Below are 18,197 nucleotides of genomic sequence, written 5' to 3' on the forward strand. Positions count from 1 at the left end.
GTGGATGGATTGCCATTTACTTGTGCTTCCCATCATCATTCACCACATAACTTACAGTAAATTCAGCATTTAAAAATTTACAGCCTGTATTATATTGGCCTGGAAGTTTTGTCTACAACCATCGAAATCCTAAAATACGAAAAGCTGATTTGTCAGCCAAGGAGAAATAAAGAGTATATCCAATGATTCTAACAAAACAATAATACAATATTTGATATGCTCTTGTAGAGTGATTTTATTTTGAACAGAACAGCAGTAATGTACCAACCTATAAACTAGGAGAGAATTAATTCACACTACCTTCTGGGTTCACTGACAACTTCCACCCTCACGGTAATTAAAGAAAGGAATACCATGCTCTATACCATTCAGAAATGAAATTAATAGGAGCTGCAAGAAAGCTAAAGCAAAATAACTGTAGAAAAAATTTCAAGACTTATAAAAAAGGGACAAATACAACCTACAGAACAGTCAATATAACTTTCAAAGAATTGAAAAGTAGAAGTGTCAACATTAAGTGTGTAAAATTAATTCCACTGTTAAATACAGAGGCGTAGATAAGTGGAAAGAGCACACCAAGAAAACGGAATGATCTGCCTGCTGGTGGGGTAGAGGAAACATGGAAGAGAGAGACAGGATCCTATGTAAGAGACAGTTTGACAGAGTTTTGGAAGGCTTTTGAGCAAACAGAAATCACTGTGCAGCAGACTCAGCCAATGAGTAGGAAAGCTAGAAAAACACTAATGTTATGAAGACGACGCTACTGCTCCTAGGTAGCAGTCGTGGCAGAGGTTTAGCACGAAAGATTAGAGTAACGTTCCATCGACAATGAGGTAATTATTGGTGAAGCACAAGCTCCGATTATGGAGTGATGATGGAAAGAAATTGGTCACGCCCTTTCAAAGCAACCACCCCAGCATTTGCCTTAAGCGATTTAGGGAAATTGCAGAAAACCTAAACCTGGATAGCCAGATGGACATTTGAACCATCATCTAACACACTGTGAGCCCAGCACGCACTCTTGCTTGTTGCACAGCTTTAGGTCCCCTGATTGACGTTAGGTGAAGAGCATTAGGTCACCAGCACTTACAAGCGGAGTACTGGGCTGAAAGTACTGTGATTTAGCAAGATAGATTCCCTAACTGGTTTCACCAACAAGTGCACAGTCGAGTTGTACCGGTGGCACAATCTGCCTCTGCTCAGCAGTGCTGCATGGCAGATAAGTGCAGAGCTAATTGTTGACCAGGCAGTGCACATTGCACTGGTACCAGTGTGAACTATTGGGACACAGACACATTAAGAATGATCTGCACCTCAGCAGGACTGAGAAGGGAAGGTTGGTAGAATTCATTATTGAGATTATAACAGGTATGTGTGGTCAAACATCTGTTGTCGTGGGTAGGATGACTAGGTCTTTTTGTAAGATAAATTATGACAACTGGTTCCCCTCCCTTACAACTGTCACAACCAGTTAAGAAATTTCAGCAACATGTACATGGAAGATAAAATGTACCACACCAGACTGCATGAACACCACAAAAATTTGGGCAGAATTATTTATTCTTCATCAAAATATGTAGTCTTTTATAAATAAAGTATCAGCTTGAATTTTAATTACACTCTCTGAACAGCACAGTGGTATACATTACAGAGCACTGACACAGAGGCAATGAAATACTGAATATAGTGCTATCATCATATGAATGTCAAACTGCTACTACAGCAGAACTATCTTAAAGGGTAGTCAATCACAGATTTATACCAGAGATGGCACACTTTACAGCTACAGAAGAAATAAATAAATATCACAATTGGTGTATGTAAAATATTGCATTACCTTTCAAACTAACATAGCTAGCCATCCATAAGAGTTAATCATTCTTTGCACGTACCAATCACCAAGTGATAATGTGGACAATTCCTTCAACAAATTAACAGAAGTCCTGGAAAGAATTTCAGCCCCCATATCTAATAATATAACAGGGCCTATAGGTAGACGTGAATATTAACACAGGTGTTGAGGGTGGAATAACTAATAACGTCCTAAACCTTTTTAACACTTATAATATGACACAAATGGCAAACCTTGCTACTAGGAAATCAAAAAGTTCAGCATCACTGTTAGATCATGTGTCATACACTGACAACTTAATGACTTTTACATCGTTTCACTTAGGGATGTTGGGAGTCATCAAGGGCACTTCAAGATAGGAAATCAGAAAAACAATGCAGAGAGCAGGCAAAATTAGTAGTGTTTAGGTTCACGGAGCTAAAAAGTAACACTAGAGCCCTGCAAATTGCTGAGACATTGGGCAGCTGTCCCAGGTGAGAAGTTCCAGTTCAGAGAATTAACTGGTAACTCCATCCACCACCTAGATGCTGTCTTAAGGCATCACAGTAGAAGATGGCCGTGACAATTCATGTCTTAGCAGAGGCAGCAAGCTCGATACTTGCTCCTAACAACTGCAACGTCAGTGGGTTTACACAGGTTAGAATGCTGCTACAGCAACAGTCAGTCTCAAAAGGATGGAGGGATGGAGGGTGGGGCCAAGTGACATACAATACTGCTGTTGCTGGCCATAATGGGAGTGGTGGTGATGTTCAGCTAGCAACTGAACGCTGTTCATACCAAACTTCGAGTTTGTTAATGTAAAATCAAGAAGCATCCCTACCTACCAAGTAAAAGTACAAGAGGACTCTAAATATGGTTGCCAGAACTGCCTGGAGGTGCAGAGCAACTCACCAGATTGGCTGAAGCTTGTTAAGTGCAGTGGATTGGTTGGCTGACAACAGGTAGGGAGAAATAGTGTGCTGTCACAATTCTTTAAAAATCTATGTTTTTGTATTCAGTGGGAGTTCTCAGTCACATTGCTGAGGTGCAGACACTGTGTCACTCATGGTCAGCCTCGGTAAGCTCCGACATGGCTGTTTTTCTCACTGAGTGCTGCACTACTTCTGTTAGTACTCACCCTGTGACTTAAGACACTGACTTCTGTTGTGCAACCAATGTTTAGAATTAGATTCCAGTGTAGTAGTTATTCTGAGCGTATATAGTGTTTATTCCATGAGCCTCCTGCTGCAAGTATCCTGTGGAATCCCTGAATCCGCGACTCTAGTAGGTGATTTGTGACACTGTTTGGTGCTTATCCAAGTTATCCACCTTCCTTGAATGGGAATCTGTCTGTCTGCATTTGCTCTTCACTGCTCTGAAATTGCAGACTGACCACAAAACCCAGTCTTCCCTCGATCCTTTGTTAGGACACGGCATGTACTAACAGACAACAGGGAGCACTACAAAATATGTATAATAGATTTTGGTCTCTCTGATCATTACTGTTAAATAATAAAGCTAAAGTGGTAAAATCCGCAAAACTCCAGTCCTGTAAATGGATCTTTTTGAAACATAAAATACATACCTTCTCTTTAAGGCATTGACAAATCAAACCTGACGAAATATAAACCATCAGACGAAGAGTTTTCCAAATCCAGCACACTGTTTAATTATTAAAGGGACATTTCCAACAACAATCACTACTACAGCAGCATCTAAGGAAAAGGAGATAGGTAACTGCAGATATTAGAAAGTTTTCCCCAACATTTAAATTTCAGTTTTTTTAAGTATAAGACGATACAGAGGAGGGTATAGCTTGCAACACAAAAATCATTCAGTGACAAAATAACATACAATACAAAAAATTAAAGCAACAAGAATGGAGTAAAAGAAAATCCTCAGGACCTGAAAAATTTTGTAATTGACTATTTTTCTGGTAGTGTGGAGAATATGCAACAAAAACACATGTAGCACCCACAATTAATTACACACCAAGCACAATAATGATGTTTCCCTCCGTAAAGCTTGAATTCAGGAGGCCAATACAGAAACTAAAAAAGAAGTCAGCAGATACAGATGAGGTTCCAGTATCTGTTCTCAAGACATGTGCAGGGAGCATAGAAACCCTATTAACGAACATAAATGAGTCTTTTACTTCAGGTGTCTTTAAAGAATGCATGGATTGTACCTTCACTAAAGAAATGCAATGTGGAGAACCAAGAAAACTACAGGACACTTTCATTATATGATGCATTCACAAAAATAATTGAATCAATCATGAAAGACAGACTAATGAGTTGCATGATTAAATGCAACCTTTTGAATGAAGCACAGCTCAGTTTGTGGACTGGAAGAAGTACATCAGCCATTATAGATGTCACAAAAGTGGAACTGCAAGCTCTTGACAAGAATGACTGCATTACAGGTGTGTTCTTAGACTTGTGCAAGGCTTTTAACACTGCTGACCACAAAATACTACTAAACACAATAAAAGTGCTAGGTGTAAGAGGAATGGTGAACGAGTGGTTTCAGTCTGGAAAACAGGGTGCCTAAGTTAGAGGTAGTTCACAAATCTGCAAATGATAATTTTTTTAGTAAAATAATTGTCAGGTAAGAAACATGTAAACATAGGAGTTCATCAGGGAATTATTGTGTCCAATTTTGTTCTTAACACACACGACTTTTCTGACAGTATAAGACAGAGAGAGGTCTTATAAAACACCAGACCATCTATTATGGGCAGCAAATAAATTCCTGAAGAATGTTCACAACAAATTAACACAATACAAAGAAAATGAACAGCAGCAATCGGTATAAAGGGGGAGTATAATACTGTTGCATTAAGCATAGGTGATAAAAGCTTCTGTAACAAACACAAAGTCTTTAAGTATAAATACTGTCTGCAATTAACACAGAATGGACAAAGAAAGATTATGGCAAAAAGAATGTCATCATATGTTACACTCTTATGAGTTCTGTCATCAATTAGTAACAACCAATGGTCTGTTGTTTCTTATTTACACTCAGTTCTTAGCTATGGGATTCCTTTCCGAGGATCGAAGGCACAAAACCTAGACACAATTTTCAAACTGCAAAAAAAGGGCAATGAAAAAGTAACTAGAAGTTGTAGTCATCTCACTGTATGGAACTGTTTTCAAAACTGGCTATCCTTCCTGTACCAAGTGAGTACATCGAGCAATCTGTTGTGGGTCTCAGGGAAAACATTAAGTGCTTCACAGACAGTCTTAACGTAATCACAGGCTAAGAGACACTTCGGACTTACATTTACCAAGGAAGAAACAAATAAAAAAACCTCAAAAACATATTTTCTATCAAGGAAAAACGTGTACAAACAATTTATCTAGCACATGAAACCAATTTCTAAAATATAATTCTTTGAAAAGGTGGTAAAACTTTACAAAGGGCTGTCGGGGAAATCTAAGATATCGGAACAGCTGAATTACGAATCAGTGTTTCATTTGATTTTTAAAAACAATTAAATCATGGAGCTAGGAAGATGGGTTGGTGAAGACTAATGATTTGCACGATTTCTGACAGTGTAAGTAATATCACATTCCCTCAATCTCACACGCATAGGCATTGACAGAATCGACACATGGGAGGACAGTTGTAAACTTTAGCCAAAAAGACAGGACACACACATCATAAGTAATGCCTATAATAAAATTAATAAAACTATAATAAATATACTATTCAAGAATACTTATGGGAGTCGGTAGTGGCTAATAATGAAACAGGACAACTGCAGCACATTACAATACATTATCATTATATAATTCCTTTACAAGGAATCATGTACCAAGATCCATAGTGCATGATACTACAGTCTTATCATTATCGTGAGTTTAACATCTCACGTGTCTGGTGAGTCGGTTTTTCACACAGTCCGAACGTAGGACATGAAGCCACACAAGGGTCATAGTTGCATGTTCATGCACCTGGAGTCAGTTTTCCAAGCAGACTGGTAGGAATGCAAAGGACACAGCAGCATGTTCATGGGACAGGAGTCACTAGTTGGTGTCCTTGGTGTGTACAGTGATAAGCTATGTTCTAGAATACAAGTTATCTGGTGCAAAATGCAGATCATCAAATGAACACTGTACAACAGGGATGATTCAAATGAAGCAGTGCAGATGTTTTGATGATGACCTCATATTTGGGAGGCTCTGTCCAGAATGGATTTGCTCTGTCCAGTCATCCTGATTTAGGTTTTATGTGGTGGTTCTTAACTGGTTCAGGCTAATGCCAGGTTGACCCCATGAGCAAGGTCATGGTGACCACCTGTCCTAGTAAATTAAAAAAAATAAAAAATAAAAAAAACGTATATTTTGAGCTACCTGTTTTCATTGTATCACAAAGGCAAATCCTATATTATTGTGAGATGATACCTGGATGAATAATAACTAAATCCTGGGAGAAGTGGTAGAAACCATTACTTCGGAATTTCTAAAACCGTTGTGAGAAATGCCAACCACACAGTTATTCTAGTTACTGTGCAGGATTTACAAGACTGGAGAGATACCTTAAGACTTTTTGAAGAATATCATCCCACAACACTGAAGATAGAAAAGCTGATTAACATGAGACTGGACAGACAATCTGCTAGACAGCTCAAGCAACCGAGCTCTTGACCAGAATAATATACAAAAGATGGGAAAAGATAGAGGATCTGTCAAACAATGATCAGTTGGCTTTAAGAAACCTACAGGTGTCAGACAGGCAGTCCTAACACTTGGCTTGAGAATGAAAGTAAGGCATCAGCAAAATGCAGACACTTCCATAAAATTTCTCAATCTAGGAAGAGAACAAAAACCATGACAAAATAATCAAGAGATATATCATACATGCTATAAGGAAAGATGTTATAGGCCTATACAATTTGCACAAGAAAAGGGAACAATGAGAATGGAAGAGTAAGAAAGAAGTCATTAGGTTATAAAAGGCAAAAAGAGGACAATATATAGCTTTTCCACTACTGTCCAACTTGGGTATCACAGAAGCAATGGGCTTAGTGAACAACAAAACACCCCACCAATAGAATAAATACCATGACAGACCCTTCATCAAAGCTACGGCCTATCACCTGTCCTATCTTAAAAATGCATACTTATATATTCTGTGTATGTTTATTTTTGAGGTAGGCAGATATATATCCATTGTATTATTACAAGAAAGCCAATATCAATGTAAGATGATCCCTCCATGAATAAATAAATGAATATTGTGGAGATGACCATTGGAGGGCTTCACTAAAAATGAAAACATTGGGAAAACAAAAATTGGTTTTGGGGCAGGCATGTTTCTATTGTTAACACATTAAAAGCTTGAGAATACCAGTCCACAAAAGACAGATGCAAGTTTTCTTCAGAAAGGTAAATACAACCATATTCCTGATGAAAACTCTGAAGAATTTCTATGACAAATTCCATAGCCTCAACAACATACAGCCAAACTGAACTTAACATAACCTAGGCCTCCAAACACACTAAAAGAAATATTCAAAAATGGGATAAAATTCGGGGAGACTGGACAGCGATGACAATGTTGTTATCCTCTTTGAGAGTGATGAAGAATTACAGGGCTTTATGAACTGATTGGACAGTCTACTGAGATGAACTCAGCATCAAAATTAGAGACCACATAATAAACTTAATGAGGGAATTCTGCTACCAGCAAGTAAAAAAGATACATACAGTACAACAGATGAAGCAAGAACATGAAGAGATGGAACAGCACAGACAATGAGAGCTTTCTGCATCGAAGGAAATCTGCTAACAACATTATCTAACATAGGCCTTCATTTCTGAGAATTTTTTTTCTACAACTGAACATTCCATGGAATTGTGACATGAACAGTAGAACAGTTAAAGAAGAAATTTACAGAATTTGGTATGTGGTGTTGAAGGTTATTGAAAATTAAGCAGACTGATAATATAAAAGAGTCACAAGGTTCTGTGTAAGGAAATGAATATATGGTAACTAGAAATAACATGACTATAAGGATGTTTTTAAAAGACACGAAACAACTTCCATGATTTTAAATGGAACCAAATAGGGCAAAAATTGTGGGAAAATAGACCTATTGAGATTGGAATGTACACTCACACTCACACTCACTCTCACTCTCTCTCTCTGCCGGCTATCGGAGATGCGTCTTGTTTATCTACAATGACTGGCTTTCGACAGAAAAATAAACGCTGGGCGACTGCTACAGTTGCCAATTGAGAAAAGAACTGGTGCAGAGTCTCACCAAGTGGAGCTGAGCCCAAGATGTAATGAGGAAGCTCTCCCAATGAGCTACAACTTGCAAGTATGCGGTCTGCAAAACTGAGTTACCCTAGCACAACATTTTTATCTTTAAATGAATCGAAAATCCACTTACGGATACAACAATGTAGCCAACAAATACAAAACTTTTTCACGGTGACGAGATCCTTTCATTGAGGTTTTACAGAAATAGGTTCATTCCCCTAGACACCGAACACTCCTAGAACACCCGGCACGCAAGCACACGCGATCCAAACTAGAAGTCTTCTAAAACAGATGACATCTGATTCCACCAACTCAAAGTTTTCAAAAATGCATAGTCATCCTAAATATTTTACAGTGTAACTTTACTTTCATTCAAACGCTACAAATAAAAAATAGCTGTCCCAAAAAAAAAACTCACGTCATACAAACATGTTACAAACTGCGAAAATCACACTCACTAATCTGTTTGACAACTCTGAACGCCAAGCAGTTTTCTGAAGCGGATATCAAAACACTTGCGTCACTTCTTCTGCCGATTCTCGCTTCTTTTCCTCTCAGACTTAAGGTGCTCCAAAAGAAATTCGTAGTTCTCTGCTGTTGTGTTTACGTCCCTCTTAATTTCTCTTAATAACAGCAAATACTTGGTTAAAACAAGTCTTAAACGTCTCAACGTAAGTAATTCAATACGAGAGTAAGGCTCACTATCCGCTGTAGAATTACTTTCTACATCTGAAGACAAGGCCTCTGAATTATTAAAATCTGAATCCATAATGCTTAGATACGCTAACCACTACGCACCCCTTTATAACATCCAACTTGTAATCAAATGTTATCTACGAAATCATGCCGCCAGAATTATATATGGTGGCACGCCTGCTAAAGGAAACAATTGAACGTAGAGCAATCCTATAGAGATAGAAATTGGAAAAGACACAGAATGCATCAGTTTTCATACACTTGTCATTGCCTGTAAATACGTGTAAAAGGAAAAATGAAGCAGTATGACTATTTTATCTTAAAACTGCAGTTTCTAAGGCGCCTACAATTCTGTTATGTGTGTAGAGGGGCGGGGAAGAAACGCGCCACTTCGAACATCGTGAGTATGTGTAATGAAGTTTTACAGTCTTTTTAAGCAAGTTTAGCGCAAGTTGTGATTTTTTAAGACAGCAACGTGGGGAGCTATTGAAGTAACAGCATATGAAGTACCACCAGGGCTAATTCATACTTTACGGAACGGGAAACATGTCACAGTGCACTTCAAACGGCAGCATTCACAGAGGCCTGCTACAACAGGAATGTGACGTCAACACCTTAAAAGAGAGATGATATTCCCTTCAACTCTAAAAAAGTTTGTTATAGAAGAAGAATGCTATAGTGTGGCTGAGTTAGGTTAACTGGGTCGTCTTTTTTATTTATTTTTTAACTGCTTGAGTCATTATCTATGTAACTTACTTTCATTAAATTTTACAATAAGTCTGGGGTACATGTTTTCTTTACAATGAGGTGTTCGAGGATTCTATTACTTTCAATTTTTGTTAAATCTTAACTAATTAACTTATTCACAAAATGACCACTTACCCTAACTAGTAAGGTTGTCTTGTCGGAGCTATAAATGTTATCGCAACAACATTTAGTTAGTGGTTGATACGTTAAACATAACCGATCAAAATTACAAATAACAACAATCGTATAGAAGGCTGTGTTTCTACAAATCAATAGTGAAACAAATCATGTCTTCAAATCTTTGGCGGAAGTCTTTAAGTGGATGGGGAAGTTTTGTAATAATATCACTAGTGGCAACAAATGCATTTTCATCCCTCAAGGAAAATTTATTGGAAGGTATGTGGTGCTTATAGAAAGTCACTTGAACTCCAGGCCAAAGATACTTCTTCACAACAGCTATAAAGTTCAACCTGTGCCCTTTTTTACTCCAAGCACTTTATCAATTATGAAGTCACCTGTTTCAATTCCTGAAAAATTCTCAATTCTTGAACGTCTTCATTTCAAGAACAGTCAAATTCCTTTAATGCCAACTGAGTACTGGTTTTTGTCGAGTAGGTTTCTTCTTCTTCTTCTTTGATTCTCTGGGAAAGGCTTCTTCTAGGTGTGCCTTTACAGGTGAACTCATAAGGATAAGAGATTCTCCTTTCTTTCAGCAATGACTTTCATTTTCAGGGAAAACACTGTAGAAATGGAAGAAAGGCTTCAGGAGGCACAAATAATTCTGCTTGGAGTTCTTGTTCATGAGGACAAGAGGGAATTGTATTACCAATGAAGGTACCAGGAGCAGAAGGAACTCGATCACTAAGAGAGACCAGAAAAGGTGAAGGAACTGGACCTGGAACTGCAGTAGGGACGTTACTTTCCAAAACTACTCTTGCAGTCTCAGGCTGCTCTAAAGGCTGAACAGAAAACCTGCTTCCTCAAAGGTTTTGTCATTGAAAGTCATTATTATTGAACCTTTGAAACATCTGCTGATATTAGAGGGAGTGAGAGCAGATGGAAATGCTTCACCCACCAAGTCAAATACGTCATAGATACGAAGTGCCTAACCAGGATGATTTAGCAGCCACCTGTCACAGGCTTTCTTCTAATAGGACTCGTAAGGCCCATAAATGGCAACATCCAAAGGCTGCAGCTTATGGCTGCAATGTGGCAGTATCGTTAGCAAAACTTTGTGATTTTCTTTGGCAAATGTTTTCATGATTATTGGTGATAACCAGTTTTTGATTTTCTTTGTCCACCCGAAGTGGTCGAGAGGTTCTAGGTGCTTCAGTCTGGAACTGCACGACCGCTACAGTCGCAGGTTCAAATCTTGCTCGAGCATGGATGTGTGTGATGTCCTTAGGTTAGTTAGGTTTAAGTAGTTCTAAGTTCTAGGGCACTGATGACCTCAGATGTTAAGTCCCATAGTGCTCAGAGCCATTTGAACCATTTTTGATTTTCTTTGCTTGGTTGTCTGTGTTTGACAAAAAGAGCCAATATGTCCATAAATATGTCACCAGTTATCCAAATTGGCGCACCAGCTGCTACTGCACTTCTAGTTAGGGCGTTGTGGAGTATATGATCTTGAAAATGGACATGTGGGAACAAAAAAACATGGAGGAACTGCTTTTCAAGTGCTCTCTATAATTCTACACATGGTTAAAAGTGTGTCTCTTTCTGCAGAAGTTTTCTTCACCACTTGCTTCTAGCCATGTGGAGACACCACCTTTCCGGGCTTCTGTACCATCGTGAGGCACAGTCATCAAGATTTACGAGGGTAACTCTTCAACAGTTGGCAGCATTGGTATGCAGCTGATACTGGCTTGTTCCATAGTCTCTTCTCTACAGTTCCAGTTGGTGGGAAGCCTTAGCATTGAATTGTGTTGTTACAATGTAAAGTATGGAACCCTGTGCAGACAGTTGGTCAATGCAATTTAAGCTATGTGCAGTCATTGAATTCTTGACAGCAGAAGGTGTCACCCGAAAGGAGCTTCATCAGAGAATGAAAGCAGTTTATCATGATTGTGTTGATGTGAGTACTGTGCATTCTTGGGCAAGTAAGTTTAAAGATGTTAAATTGGGAACATCTGACCTGCATGACAAACAAAGAATTGAACGTCCTGTGACAGAGAGCATCCACAGAGTTTCACAAGCAAAATGTTGACGATCGTTGTTAATACAGAGAGAAATTGCAATCAAAATCGGCATTTCACAAGAACATGTGGGTCACATTATTGCTTTGCTTGGCTATCGGAAGAACTGTGCATGATGGGTTCCACGGATGCTGACTCCTGAAATGAAAGTGCACAGAATTGAAATTTGCCAGGAACTCCTCTCATGTTACAAGAATGAAGGTGAAGCCTTTGTCCATTCAATTGTGACAGGAGACAAAACGTGGGTACACCATTACGACCCAGAGACGAAACGTCCGTCTATGGACTATCGACACAAAGACTCGCCGCAGAAAAATAAATTCAAGACTCAGCCCTCAGCCGGAAAAATCATGGCCACAGACGCAGATGGCGTAATCCTTGTTGATTTCCTTGATCATGGAACAATAATAAATTCAGAGTGTTACATCACAACCCTGTGAACTCTGAAACGATGGCTAACAAGGGTCCAAAAGAAAAAGGGAAATGTTTTCCTTCAGCATGACCATGCCAAACCACACACTTCAGGTGCCACCACCGCAGCTCTTCAGAGACAGAATCTCGCCACTGTACAGCATCCACCATACGGTCCAGATTTAGCACCGTCTGACTTCCATCTGTTCCTGACAATGAATGACGATTTGCGGGGACATCCCTATGCTTCTGATAAAGACATTGAGAGAACTGTGAGACTGTGGTTGCAGGAACAGAATGTCGACTCCTTCCGTGGCAGCTTCAGAAAACTTGTTCATTGTTAATAGAAATGTATCCAATTGGCTGGTGATTATGTGGGAAAGTGAATATTGGTAATTAATGATCACATTCTAAGGATTATTTATGCATTTGATTTATTAAAATATTCCCATCCAAACCTAATTAACGAAGTTGGAGGCATTACTTTTCATTCAACCCTCATAGATGTCTTTTGGTCCAAATTTGAATTTTTGCTAAGTTTCTTTCAAATTGGTACAAAATTTACTATCGTTTGACCTACTGAAAGTAGTTGCACTATTCAGACTAGTTCTATTAAGTGGGAACACACAGAAAGGTTTTCTTTTGGAGTAAACGTTTTTTTGTGCTCATTTGATGGCCTAAAATTTACTTCACAGTCATCAATAGATCTGCTGACAACACATTCTACCATTGTTTGAGGAATTTTAAATTCATTAGATGCTGCAATAATTCTAGTTCCTTCTTTGATAAGTGTCACTGCTACTTTGAGATCTTCTACTGAATATAATCGGTGGTTGGTTGTATGGCATCTGAAAGAAAAAAAACTGTAATTGAACTAAAGTAGGTCTAATGTACACTTTATCATAATTTGTACAAAAAATGATAGAAAATGCTTTTGAAATGAAAAAGATCTGTAATTTACAAAAGGAAATAATTACATTGGGGTTATGTGGACTGGCCCACATACCATAACTGACTTGGTGTCCAGTTAACCTAACCACACATTTTTCCTCTCTAAGTCACTAAAAAAATTGTTTAACAAGAGTTAATACAAAACAATCTGCTGTAAGGAGTAAACACCTTTGCTGTAGTGTGTTTGGCTTTTCCAGTACTCTTCTTGAAATAACAAACTAACTATAAACAAAATGAATGGGGGAAAAAACTTCTAACCTTTGGAAACAAACAAACCCACTCAAAACAATTGCTTGTTTGTTTTGAACTGTATCTAATAGCTGTAGTTGTTTGATCTGAGAAGTTTCTTGAGCCATCAAGTGGAAGACACAGAAAAAAACTTCTGCTACGATTTACAAGCAAGGACCAGTTGGCTTGACCTGTCCGCTTAACCTAACTCTTCTCTACATAAGCGGACAGTGAGCAAAACTTCATCCAGTGAGTGGTATATTTTATGTATCACATTAAGGGAAAATTAAGTTAGAAATTAGTGTTAGAAAGTAAACTAGAATTAAAACTACTCATGTACAATATAAGATAATATTATATCACAAAACTGTGTTTTTTAACTCTTCTGTATACATTGTAAATCATTGTGCACTATGTAATGTTATGAAGATACTGTGCAAGCTATTATATGTATTTACTGCTTAACATATTGCACATATATTGTTTAGATTGTAAGCATAATGATGTGTTCATCATTACAAAAACATAGCTGTAACTTACAGGACAAATAAAGATCATAATCACAGTCAAGGTTTCTTGGGAAGAAAGTTTTGATTTTGACACAGGAGGAGGTGAAACTGTGTCGTGGATTGCTAAACTGGTATTAGTGGCATGTAGTAACAGTAATCACACGATATCAAGTGAGCAATTCCTGTTTTCAATACTGTTAGTATTATATGTCTCAGTCACTAAACGAAACAGTGTTAACATGAGAGATGAACTGTAACATGATCAGTTCAAAAGGAACTGATTATGAGTATGTTGTGTACATAGTTCTGTGTAGTCAGCGCGTACACAACTTTCCCACCAGAGCATGCCCCGCTAAGCACAACAGCGCAGGCGCAGCGCTCGTAGTCTCCGCACTACGAGATGGCGCTGTCTTAGAGACGAACCAAATTCTGCTTCTGCCAATCTGCGTATTAATATGTAACACAGCCAATGAGATTGCTGCTAACGTAAAACCTTTTCTCCTCGCAGATCACACTCGCGCAGTGATACGTGAATGCGCGAGGTATTATAATGAGTGTACAGACCTCCGATTAGCCAGACTGCATTTGTCTGCACCAGTCTGTACCAGTCTGCATTAGTCTGCATTTGTCTGCACCAGTCTGCATTAGTCTGTAGTCAAGTTTCAGTCTGCGCCTAATAAGTTTATCATATTCCTGTACATAGCCATGAAGATAAATGAATAGACACTTTGTCAAGTATCAGAGATATGTGAGAATAAGATTAATGTAACAAGACCAAAGGAACTTCAGATTGTCAATTGTAAATTGCATCCAGAACCAAGTTAAGTAATTTTATGCTTTTGTTATTTTAATAAATGTGTGTGAAAATTAATCAAGTTCTGTTCAAAGTTGGTCACCGTCAATCTGCTACTCTACACACCAACTTTCTCAAACAAATTTGATTGTGTAATACTGGCCTTAAGACAATTTAGATTTGATCGAAGACAGTAATCGTCTTCTGTTTGCTGCAAGTAGAAATCTAGCCTCCTTGGTTTAATGTAGTGTCTATGGCTACTGGAAACTTTACTTGGTGTATTTCGTCAATGACAAAGTTGGTTGAAACATATAAAGTCTTGTATAACTTGCAGCATCCATAACATAAAAATATATTAAGACGGAGTGAAAGCTATAAAAAATTGCAGGTGCCATTAGCTGTGAAGTGCAACCAGGATGTACTTCACAAGATATAAATAAGAAAGTCAGTGGGCTCCACACTAGTTATTTCAATTAGAAGGCAAAAGTTTGTAATGACATTCTTAATTAACTCGCTGCATCGCCATATTCCCATTACATCCCGAGATATTGAGACGCGAAGTTAACGCTTGAAACACCCGACATGCGCTGCTAGCGCACGTCCTGAGGCTCAGGCGTGAACCCCTTGCTGCCCGTAATCGCGATGTGATTGACATGCGTAATCACACTTCCATACTTATCAAGTGGTCCGAAACGAATAATATGGTCTGCTGCGCGATTACGGGCAGCATGGAGTTCACGCCTGAGCCTCAGCACGTGCGCTAGCAGCGCATGTCGGATGTTTCAAGTGTCAACTTCGCGTCTTAATATCTCGGGATGTAATGGGAGTATTGCGATGCAATCAACGCCATTGTGTATGTGCTTTGTCACGCTATGGATTGCTGAAGAAAAAATATAGGTGGTCCATTTAAAAAAACATAAGTTTGTGTTAAAAAACACATATTCTTTCGTTTTAGAATGTTTCCAAATACGTACATTCATGGGCCCCAGCCCTACATTGATAATGGTGAAAGTCGTTTTCCAATAGCTGTTATTGTTCCAGAAATATTTTGGGTGGACAAGATAGCTGGGACACCCTGTATATACAGGGTGTTACAAAAAGGTACGGCCAAACTTCGGGAAACATTCCTCACACACAAAGAAAGAAAATATGTTATGTGGTCATGTGTCCGGAAACGCTTAATTTCCATGTTAGAGCTCATTTTATTACTACTCCTCAAATCACATTAATCATGGAATGGAAACACACAGCAACAAAACGTACCAGCGTGACTTCAAACACATTGCTACAGGAAATGTTCAAAATGTCCTCCGTTAGCCAGAATACATGCATCCACCCTCCGTCACATGGAATCCCTGATGCGCTGATGCAGCCCTGGAGAATGGCGTATTGTATCACAGCCGTCCACAATAAGAGCACGAAGAGTTTCTACATTTGGTACCGGGGTTGTGTAGACAAGAGCTTTCAAATGCCCTATAAATGAAAGTCAAGAGGGTTGAGGTCAGGAGAGCGTGGAGGCCATGGAATTGGTCCGCTACTACCAATCCATCGGTCACCGAATCTGTTGCTGGTAAGCGTACGAACACTTCGACTGAAATGTGCAGGAGCTCCATTGTGCATAAACCACATGTTGTGTCGTACTTGTAAAAGCACATGTTCTAGCAGCACAGGTAGAGTATCCCGTATGAAATCATGGTAACGTGCTCCATTGAGTGTAGGTGGATGAACATGGGACCCAATCAAGACATCACCAATAATGCCTTCCCAAACGTTCACAGAAAATCTGTGTTGATGATTTGATTGCTCAATTGCGTGCGGATTGCTGTCAGCCCACACATGTTGACTGTGAAAATTTACAATTTGATCACGTTGGAATGAAGCCTCATCCGTAAAGAGAACATTTGCACTGAAATGAGGATTGACACATTGTTGGATGAACCATTCGCAGAAGTGTACCCGTGGAGGCCAATCAGCTGCTGATTGTGCCTGCACACGCTGTACATGGTACGGAAACAACTGGTTCTCCCGTAGCACTCTCCATACAGTGACGTGGTCAACGTTACCTTGAACAGTAGCAATTTCTCTGACGCTGACATTAGGGTTATCGTCAACTGCACGAAGAATTGCCTTGTCCATTGCAGGTGTTCTCGTCGTCCATTGCAAGTGCTCTCGTCGTTCTAGGTCTTCCGCAGTCACGAGTCATATGCTGGAATGTTCCGTGCTCCCTAAGACGCCGATCAATTGCTTCGAACGTCTTCCTTTCCGGACACCTTCATTCTGGAAATCTGTCTCGATACAAACGTACCGCGCTACGGTTGTTGCCCTGTGCTAATCCATACATCAAATGGGCATCTGCCAACTCCTCATTTGTAAACATTGCACTGACGCAAGACCACGTTCGTGATGAACACTAACCCGTTGATGCTACGTACTGATGTGCTTGACACTAGTACTGTAGAGCAATGAGTCGCATGTCAACACAAGCACCGAAGTCAACATTACCTTCCTTCAATTGGGCCAACTGGCGGTGAACGAGGAAGTACAGTACATACTGATGAAACTGAAATGAGCTCTAACATGAAAATTGAGCGTTTCCGGACACATGTCCACATAACATCTTTTCTTTATTTGTGTGTGAGGAATGTTTCCTGAAAGTTTGCCCGTACCTTTTTGTAACATCCTGTATATACAGGGTGTCCCAGCTATCTTGTCCACCCAAAATATATCTGGAACAATAACAGCTATTGGAAACGACTTTCACCAGTATCAATGTAGGGCTGGGGCCCATGAACGTACGTATTTGGAAACATTCTAAAACGAAAGCATATGTGTTTTTTAACACAAACTTATGTTTTTTTAAATGGACCTCCTATATTTTTTCTTCATATCTTCATCATCCTCACTCATAATGTACACTGGCGGCAATAGAATGATTCTGCAGTCGGCCTGAAATGCTAATTCTTTAAATTTCTTCAATAATGACATGCGAAAAGACCATTGACTTCCCTCCAGGGATTCCCATTTAGGTTCACAAACCATACCTGCAATAACTGCATGCTGGTCCAACCTATGGTAACAAATCTAGCAGCATGTCTCTGAATTGCTTCAGTGTCTTCCCTTAATTCAGCCTTGTGGTGATCCCAAACACTTGAACAATCCTCAAGAATGGGATTCACTAGTATGGTGTATGTTGCCTTTATGGGTGAGCTATACTTTTCTAGAATTCTTCCAATTAAACTAACTTGGGCGTTCGGCTTCCCAATATTGTCATTACATGCTTGTTCCATTTCGTGTCAGTTTCCAACATTACGTCTAGCTGTTTAATCAATGTCACTATGTCAAGTAGCATACAACTGTATTCGAACATTGTTTTTACTAATTACCAGCATCAACTTACATTTTTTTCTACCTGTAGAGCAAGTTGCCATTCAACACACCAACTAGAAATTTTGTTTAAATTATCTTGTATACTCCTGCAGTCACTCAATGATGGTACATCCCTGTACACCACAGCATCATCAGCAAACAGCTTTAAATTGCTGCTCTCTCTCTGTCTGTCAGAT

The 18,197-nt window shown here is 39.1% G+C and overlaps 1 protein-coding gene across 6 annotated transcripts in view; it reads right to left on the minus strand.

Annotated features, from left to right (window-relative positions):
- The window catches only part of LOC126297856 (ATP-binding cassette sub-family B member 6), a 114,508-nt gene extending 105,107 nt beyond the window's left edge, over positions 1-9,401 (minus strand). Inside the window, exon 1 of one of the 6 annotated variants that reach the window (XM_049989123.1) lies at positions 8,563-9,401. The gene's annotated coding sequence lies outside the window, so the exon portion shown is untranslated. Of the gene's footprint in view, positions 1-1,837; positions 1,982-8,102 lie in introns of those variants that run through there. The other 5 variants (XM_049989125.1, XM_049989127.1, XM_049989126.1 and 2 more) reach the window with 5 other exon arrangements.
- Between the last annotated feature and the right edge of the window lie 8,796 nt (positions 9,402-18,197).

The sequence above is a fragment of the Schistocerca gregaria genome, chromosome X, assembly GCF_023897955.1.
Source record: "Schistocerca gregaria isolate iqSchGreg1 chromosome X, iqSchGreg1.2, whole genome shotgun sequence".
NCBI lineage: Eukaryota > Metazoa > Arthropoda > Insecta > Orthoptera > Acrididae > Schistocerca > Schistocerca gregaria.